Source organism: Mchenga conophoros, linkage group LG10 (assembly GCF_057382185.1).
Source record: "Mchenga conophoros isolate Kocher_MC1m ecotype Shallow Benthic linkage group LG10, M_conophoros_male_GT1.1, whole genome shotgun sequence".
Classification (NCBI taxonomy): Eukaryota; Metazoa; Chordata; class Actinopteri; order Cichliformes; family Cichlidae; genus Mchenga; species Mchenga conophoros.
In genome coordinates, this window is record NC_140535.1 from 14,399,425 (window position 1) to 14,408,966 (window position 9,542).

The following is a 9,542-nucleotide window of genomic DNA, read 5'->3' on the forward strand; positions in this document are numbered from 1 at the left end:
GAATGGAGTAAATCAGAAAGATAACTTGGCGCTAAATTATTCAAAATATTAAAAGTGAACAAAAGAATTTTAAAATCTATACGATATTTAACAGGGAGCCAATGTAATTTGGCTAAAATTGGAGTTATGTGTTCATGAATTCTCGTACCTGTTAAAAGACGCGCAGCTGCATTTTGAATTAACTGGAGCCGGCAAAGAGAGGAGTGTTGGAGGCCCGAGTAGAGGGAGTTACAGTAGTCCAATCTGGATGTAATAAATGCGTGGATAAGCTTTTCAAGATCTTTTAAAGGAAGGAACGGCTTTGCTTTGGAAATCTGACGCAACTGGTAAAAGCTGTTTTTTACCACAGTGGACACCTGTTTCTCGAGTTTAAAAGAGCCATCCAGGAACACTCCGAGGTTTCTTACAGTGGACGAAAGATGGCTAGCGAGAGGGCCTAGGGCGTCAGCTAACTGGTCTAGCGGAGTGTGACTACCAAAGACTATGATTTCGGTCTTATTCTCGTTCAATGTAAGAAAATTATGTGATAACCAAATTTTTACTTCATGCAAACAGTTGAACAGAGGTTGCAAAGAAGCAGTCACATCGGATTTCAAAGGTAAATAAATCTGGATATCATCGGCATAACAGTGAAAGGAGATGTTATGTTTTCTAAAAATTAATCCCAACGGCAACATGTACAAAGAGAAAAGAGCAGGACCGAGCACGGACCCTTGAGGCACACCACAATAAATAGGGGCAGAAGCCGAGGAGTGTTGCCCCATAGCAACAGAGAACGACCTCTCTGAGAGATAGGATTTAAACCAAGATAAAACCGTACCTTTGAGACCAACAACATGTTCCAATCTTGATAGAAGAATGTTGTGATTAACCGTGTCAAAAGCAGCAGACAAGTCAAGTAAAACTAAGACCACAGAATATAATATAATAATAATATAATAATAATAACAATTTGACTGACACTTTAAATAAACTAATTTCATTTTTTCACCCTGGTGTTTACGACAGAATTGCCTAATTTCCTTTGGGATTAATAAAGTATTCTGATTCTGATTGGCTGTTGGGGAAGTTCATTAAAAATCACTGTGGCTTTTGTAGGAGACAAGTGAGCCATGGACAATGGGGCCAATTACGAGAAGTCTCAGTCAAACCACAACACAAACAACAGCATTTCTGGAACAATGTTGCGATAGTCAGTTGCATTTATAGATTTATAGACTGTAAAAGTCTTTAACAACCCTTCAATTCTCAATATTTTGCTTCCAAGGAGCCAGCCTTTCTTATAATTTTTGGATTTGAGTAGCAGTTCTCCAGGCTAGGAAGGTTTTTTAAAGAGGAGTCATTTCTCTTGTTAATTCATTACGTCACTTCACACTGAGACAATCAAGCATAAAAATGGACCTAACTCAAAGGATGACCCAGTTGTGTTCTCACATAACAGACAACTGAGCAAATAATCAATTTTAACAAGTGTCTTTAGGAACTTTAATAGAAGCCTGTTGAAAAACACATTTTCTTCCCATTTCTTTAGGTGAATCTATGAAAAAGAAAAACATAGCACATTTTCAACATGAATAAAATTGTTTTTTTACACTAACAAAATTATTTCCAAGGAGCTGTTAGCTGTACAAAATTGGCATATCTCGCTTTGTGTCCTTAAAAGCTTTTGAGAGAAATGAAAAAGTCGAAGTGAAACAACAAGAGCTGTTGTTGGTAAGAAGCAGTGAAAGTCTAGCTCTGATGGAAATTACAAATACTCTGAATGCCTCTTTCATGTAGTCAGGGAGCCTGTTTCCCATCTCTCTCAGCTTTTTTTCTGTTTTATTACCTCGAACTTACCTATTTAAATGTTTTGGCTGCTGCTCTGTCCAAGTACGCATGCCACTGTGGTGCTCATGTCTGCTTTTCTTGATGTCTGTGGAAATAACTGGCTAACCTAAAGTCTTACATTGTATTTGTATGCCTTCTAGTTTTCTGTGGAAGATTTTATATCAATATGGTTTGTTAAAGAAAAAAGCAAAACACCGTGATAAGACTTGAAGTCAATGTCAGTACTGAGACAATAAGGCCAAAATGAGCTAATCACACACAAAAAGATGACACCTCTGGTGTTCGGAGGTAAGCGGGACTTGGTTATTTGCAACCTCTGATCTATTAATCAACCTGTTGTGAGATTACACCCCATTTCATGTGTTTGTGATGAATCATCATGGGTTGAACATTCAACATTCATTCTATGTGGAGCGCGGCTCTGTTTTCTTAAAGAGACAGAAAGCAGGAGGAGTCCCTTTGCTGTAACACAGACCTACACCATTTGTGCATGCCCAGTCACACTAAGCAGCTCTAGCAATATTCAGACTAGCTTTCAGTTTAAGCTTGCAGGACATGGCCCAGTAACCTACTTTCCCCACAACATGCTCTGTAACATCAGAGAAGAGGCTATGTGTCATCAGTTAACTAACCTTCACCACAGCATAGTTTCAGCAAAGAGATGAAAGAAGAAGAAAAAATCACAGACACTAATCAGAGTTATATGTCAGGACAGAAATGTCTACAAGGCCCCATGCTCAGTTTATACTTAAAGGTGAAATAAATCCAGATAGAACTTATAATATAACTTATATTCCCTGCATTTAAAGGTCTCCGGGGGAGGAGACTAAAACTAAAAAAGACCACATGAAGAAGATTAGAGAAGAAAACTTTCAATTTGAGAGCAGAAAAGTCTCAAATTGCCATTCCACTGAGTACAGGGCAAGCGAATTACATTACAATAAATGTTGGTTATAAAAAAACAAACAGATGTGTAACATTTGTGGCAGCATTTCTCAAAACTCTGAAATCCTTGTTTGACTCGAACACATCTTAGCAGAACCTTAGCAGATTGGGTTTCCCTTTTTTCTTCTGTGCACAGACTCGTGTATCAGGTGATCAGCACTGTTAATGGTTAAACCCCACTACCTGACACCCTCAAACCAGTCTTCTGGGTTACCACACACAAAAAAAACCGAAACACCCACACAGTCTGACAGCTGTGTCAGTGGTGCACAGTGCACCACTGACACAGCTGGTCCAGGCTCACTCTACATTTGTTTATCACCCAGAAGCCAAATTTTTTAGTCTGACAAGTAGTGGATGGCCTTCTCCATGATACCTGTCAGTTACTGGAAGCTGTAAAAGGATTGTGATTGACTCCTATATACTGTTTTTATAGTGGTAGACCTAATGCCAAAAGTGGAATCCACAACGTTTTCAAGCTCACCGTGTAACAATGTTCTGATTGTCCCATTTAGCAGCAGGATTAGAATTGGCTGAAGGGAGAAGAAGACAGCATGAGTCATGAGGCAGGCCCAAATGTTTAGCAGCACGATATAAAGAGGAGCATATGGTGCAATGAACAGCCCAGTTCAGTCAGTCATGGAACAGCCTCATCCTGCCCCGCTCAGCTGTCAGCACACATCCTCATCACTGCTCATGGCTCCTGGGCCAACCTCAGCACTGACACAGCAAGCCGGAAAAATGGCACAAGCCTCAACACGAGTGTAAGTAGATGGACACACAGGATAATCTTTTAGACTCTGACAGCAGCACACTTTGGAGCAAAGATAAAAAACAACCAAAATGCCCCGGATCCCTGGCTCTGGGTTTTGTTTCGCATCAGGTCCCCGAACTACAGCTGTGACTGACATAGCATCGGTCATTCAGATCAGACATTCAGATGTATATCAGAGCTGATTTTACTAGGACAAGTGTCTTGGCTTATCAGACTCTAGTTTGTTTGTCTGTTCGTGCCAATTAAGCCACATTCATATTTCATTCCTCATATTTCAAATCACACACACACACACACACACACACACACACACACAAGAATCTTCCTTTTTCAGATGGAGTCAAGTGTCTCCATATGGAAAAAACTGACATTTCAGAGCTAGGTCAGCACATAGGTTCCATTATACAGTAGTTACTGCACTTACTAAGATTCTTACACAGCTTCCCACAATATAATGATTATAACACACACTAAAGGACTAAGACTTTCTTCACTTAGTAAACAGAAATAAAATAAAAAAAAACAGTCTAAACAGTTATGTATGTGTTTGATTGGGACATAAAGAAGCAGATATACCATCTATTGATATTATAAACACTGTGAAGCAGACTGAGCCAGGAGAAGAGGGTAGCTACTAAAAACAACTTTTTAAAATATTATTATTATTTGAAAGTTTCCAATTTGAAGCCACATTTATAACAACCGTAACAAGTAACGAGCACAAAGCCGGACACTCACCTTATTCTGCCGAATAATGATCCAAACAGGAGCGGCTGTATGTGTTTGTGAGTCTGGGTTTTAACAAATAAAACTCAGACGTGTTACATTCCAGAAAGTTGCTCACATGTGAAACTGCACTGCAGTCTGCTAACGATTCCTGCCGCTGTCTGTATTTAGGCTGCAGCACGCTGCTGAGGTGACCCAGCCTACAAACCTCACACGTTCATTAGAGCGCGCTGGTCAGTCCGCCTCCTGTCCGCGGACTCATGCAGGCTGAATGAAGAGCCTCCGGCAGCAGCCAGTGTGCGGCCGCGCTCACAGCCCCGCCCACTGGTCCACATACTATATTAAGTTACGTGAGCAGGCTGGTTGCAGTCTGCCGAAGAGCGGAGGCGGTCTTTTAAGCCCCGCCTGTTCTCACGACGTCATTGGAGGAAAGTGCCATCCAATACCGCCCTCTCCATAGGGTTACCGTAAGGGGGCGTGGCTGGACCTCCATCCAGCCTTTCAGTTGTCTGCGTTTGGGGGTTTCTCGGCCAACCAACACTACAGGTAGATTATCGCGTGGGTGCAACACAACTGAAGATTTTAAGGCGTTTTGAAGCTCACATTTTGGCTGTTTCACACACCACTGTTCGGCTTATTTGTGTGACTCGTGGTCTCTGGGTCAGCCACAGAGACCACGTAAAGTTTGTTGGTCTGAGAGGCGCACCACTGAGTCGTACCTGTCCCCTACTTTCTCCTCAGTCCAACCAATCAGTGGACGCTGCAGCGCCACCTTTAGTTCAGTGCGTAATATCTGCATGGGTAAACTGCTAAGGGTGCAACAGCTCAAATGAGTCACTCCAGTATATGCAGTTGGTTGAGGCTGAAAGAGTTGTACCTCACTGAGTTTCTCTGGTTTGCTATTTTACATTACAGCTATAGCATTACAGGTCACTACTCATGCATACCATGCATACTTCACATACAATGAAAATGGTTGAGATGTTAGTGGATAAGCAGATATGCTTTTAAATGCTGTGTTGTAGGTCAAAGCAACTGGGGTCCAAACATCTGTCAGTCTAGAATTGTCCTGCCCAGAGCCCAGACCTGAACATTATTGAAGCGGTGTGGGATCACCCTGACAGTGAACATCCAAAGAAGAGCTTTGAACGTCCTTCAAGAACCCTTGGAGAACTATTCCTGAAGAAGAAAGCTGCCTAAGAGAGTTTAGATTGACTTTCAAGCTCATTACAATTGTGAAAACTCTGTTTTTGCCCTATATACTCTATGTTCTTGTTTGTACAAAAATCACTGGACCTATTTTTCAGTTTCCAATCAAAATATAAAGAAATAACAGGTGGCTCTTTGCTTTTGCACAATGCTTTATTTAGAAATCTGCATTATTTCTAGGGTGGCATATAAACAGAAGAAAATTTATGTGACAGGAAAGGTTAACTCCTTGAAAAAGGCAGCTGAAGCACATGTTCAGATCACACTCCTGCAGATCAGTTCTGGAGGCATTTGTACAAAGTTAGACTGATTTGTGGTTTTTCCTATGTCTAAAGACAAGGTAGCATGTAACACTCTAAAACAATTCTGTTGTGAGAGTTGCATCCAAAGCATGATCAAATAGGCCAACACCCCCACTCCTTCACTTCATCTGTCAAAAGATATGCTGTCTAATAGACCTCTCACAGGATGTGTGTCTCTAAATCACTCCTCAGAGGGGAAACAAGGCCAAATGCTTCGAGTGGGTTAAGACATACTTGTATTTCACAGCGGACTGACTATTAAATAATGAATTTCGTTATTCATGACTGTAACAGAAGGGATGCTGCCAGAAGGGAGAATGACACCACAGCATATCAAATCATTTTCAGGCCACATAGATGTTTTGTCTGCAAAGAAAACTCTTTTGCAACTGCCTGCGAGAAACCGTGTGAGTCTGCCAGTCGTCGCACATCATTTTCCTTTATAATTTTCCCGGTGAATAGCTATTCATGAACAGGGCAAAGACCACATAGCTCTACGTGACGAGAAATAAATCTACACCATCCCTCCACTGTTATTCTATATATAAAAAGCTTTATCGTGGAGTCAAACCACACACATAAACACACACTCACACACAAAGAGTCCTCTTCAAACAATGACGAAGTGAACATAAGCTGCCAATTCTCTCAAAAGCAATATTTGAACAAACCACAGCAAACGGCAAGAGAACTTTTTTTTTCAATTTAACTGGAGATCACGAGGGAACCTTGAGAATGTACGTATGTGAGCGAGTACATGAAGCCACAACTCAAAAATCCAATAACAATCACAGCTTTGCTGCTGTGATCTGTGATGATGGGTGTTGTGTCAGCCAGCCGTGCACGGTGAGAAACTTCAAAAGAAGTTTATACGTGATCTTTGTTTGTTCATTTTTTGCTAGTTACAAAGAAGGAAAGCATAGGGTATTTATTTTCAGCTTCCCAAATAAAATAGTGACCTCACCTTGGTGGTTATTTGAGACTCAGACATGCTCTCAACCTTTCCATGAGTCTTTCTATCTAAGCCAATGAATGGAGCTTTTTCAGTTTTTAGATTTTCAAGGAATTGTGTGCAAGGTTCAGCTTCAGTATAACACCGATACATTCTGTGGTTTTTTGTGAACACGTGTGAATAATATACCATTAATGTTTACGTCATGTGTTAGTGGTGGGAACAGTCATACGATTATTGTTCATGTGTTCAACAGCAGAGGGGAAGAAACTGTTCTTGTGGCGAGAGGTTCTGGTGCGAATGGACCGGAGCCTCCTGCCTGAGGGGAGCAGGTCAAACAGACTGTGTCCAGGGTGAGAAGGGTCAGCTGTGATCCGAGCTGCACGCCCCAGTGTCCTGGAGGTGTACAGGTCCTGCAGAGATGGGAGTCTGCAGCCAACCACCTTCTCAGCAGAGGGCACAACACGCTGCAGTCTCTGTTTGTCCCTGATAGTGGCTCCAGCGTACCACACGGTGATGGAGGAGGTGAGGATGGACTCGATGATTGCAGTGTAGAATTGCATCATCGTCCATGTTGGCAGGTTGAATTTCTTCAGCTGCCTCAGGAAGGACATCCTCTGCTGGGCTTTCTTGATGACGGAGGTGATGGTGGGCTCCCACTTCAGGTCCTGGGTGATGGTGGTACCCAGGAAGCGGAATGAGTCCACAGAGGTGATGGGGGTGTCAGTCAGGATGATGGGGGGGAGTGGGGCTGTGTGCTTCCTGAAGTCCACAATAATCTCCACTGTCTTCTGGGCATTCAGCACCAGGTTGTTGTGGCTGCACCAGGACACCAGACGTTCAACCTCCCTCCTGTAGGCAGACTCATCCCCGTCCCAGATGAGTCCAATAACGGTGGTGTCATCTGCAAACTTGATTAGCTTGACAGACTGGTGGGTGGAGGTGCAGCAGTTGGTATACAGGGAGAAGAGCAGGGGAGAAAGAACACAGCCCTGAGGGGAGCCGGTGCTGATGGTCCAGGAGTCCGAGACATTCTTTCCCAGCCTCACATGCTGCTTCCTGTCCGACAGGAAGTCAGTGATCCACCGGCAGATGGGATCAGGCACATTCATCTGGGAAAGCTTGCCTCGGAGATGGTCTGGAAGGATGGTATTGAAGGCAGAGCTGAAGTCCACAAACAGGATCCTGGCGTAGGTTCCTGGGGAGTCCAGATGCTGCAGGATGAAGTGTAGGGCCATGTTGATGGCGTCATCTACAGACCTGTTGGCTCTGTATGCAAACTGCAGGGGGTCCAGGAGGGGGGCCGTGAGGGTCTTGAGATAGGAGAGAACCAGGCGCTCAAAAGACTTCATGACCACAGATGTCAGAGCCACGGGTCTGTAGTCATTTAGTCCAGTGATCCTAGGTTTCTTGGGGACAGGGATTATGGTGGAGGACTTGAAGCAGGCAGGCACATGACATGCCTGCAGTGAGGAGTTGAAAATGCCAGAAAACACTGGGGCCAGCTCGTTTGCACAGTGTCTGAGGGTGGCAGGAGACACACCGTCTGGGCCGGGAGCTTTCCGAGCATTCAGACTCTTAAACTGCTTCCTCACACCTGCTTCATGAATATGAAGAGTTATGGTGGGAGGAGGTGGTGTGAAATCCTCTTTTGTGTGGGGTGAGGAGGGGGGTGTTGTAGGTGAAGTGTTTGAAGGTGGTGATGGCTCTATGGAGGGGGGAGAGGTGGGGGAATGAGTGTCCAAAGTGTCTCTATTGTTGGAGGTGTGAAGGCTGCCTGATGGCTCGTCAAAACGGCAGTAAAAGTCGTTAAGGGTGTTGGCCAAGAGCAAGTCATCAGTGGAGTGGGAGGTTTTGTAGTTGGTGATATTCCTAAAACCTTTCCACACAGAGGCCGAGTCATTCTCTGAGATCTGCTGCTGCATGTTATGAAACATATCAGAAATTATCTAAACTGAGTTTTTTTTTATCTTAGAATTGCCCAGAGACTTTTCTCTATTGAGTCTGTTACAAACACAGTGAGATGTCTGTCAGAATATAGCTATTAATGGAACTGTGTCAGTGTAGTAGACTAATATCTGAGCCATGTGCACATTTACCCAGGTGGCACAGTAACGGTACTTTAATTATCACAGGAACTGTCCATGATCAATCAAATAATGTTAGGTGTTTTTCTACACATCTTACAGGTCTTCTGTTAAACACAGATTTCAGGTTCATTTGGTGAAGCTGTTAAAAACAAAGCAGCTTTCCTATGGATAAAGCTCCACCTGAGTCTCAGCCCCTGGGACCTCACACACAGTGCCCAGAGACTTCTATCTATACCTTATATAAAAAAATATTGATCATCCATCAATTCTTCCCATTTGTGAATTACATAATTATTTTATTAAAAATTCATATTTTTATTAGTAATTGCCTTATTATTTTGTAATATTTTTATTAGGCCTCCATCACTCATTCTCACTTGGCACTTCCTTTATAGGGTTTGCTGGCTTTGAGCTGTTTCTGGTTATCACTGAAGTGAAATGGCTGGGTTTTTATATATAAACTATAGAAAACACTGAATGGATAAACCTGTGATTGGAGCATTACAATAATTTACCTCTAAAAGCCATTATATCTCTCGGCTGGCCTGGGAACGCCTTGGTATTCCCCCGGATAAGCTGGAGGAGGTGGCTGGGGAGAGGGAGGTCTGGGCCTCTTTGCTTAGGCTGCTGCCCCCGCGACCCGGCCCCGGATAAAGCGGATGAAGATGGATGGACCTCTAAAAGCCTGTAAAATTAAATACATCTTCTTTTCT

The 9,542-nt window shown here is 43.1% G+C and overlaps 1 protein-coding gene across 3 annotated transcripts in view; it reads right to left on the minus strand.

Moving 5' to 3' along the window:
- npas2 (neuronal PAS domain protein 2) overlaps window positions 1-4,533 on the minus strand; it is a 44,058-nt gene extending 39,525 nt beyond the window's left edge. For 2 of the 3 annotated variants that reach the window (XM_085288610.1, XM_085288607.1), the window contains exon 1: window positions 4,289-4,533. The gene's annotated coding sequence lies outside the window, so the exon portion shown is untranslated. Of the gene's footprint in view, window positions 1-1,839; window positions 2,297-4,288 lie in introns of those variants that run through there. The other variant, XM_085288609.1, reaches the window with a different exon arrangement.
- Between the last annotated feature and the right edge of the window lie 5,009 nt (window positions 4,534-9,542).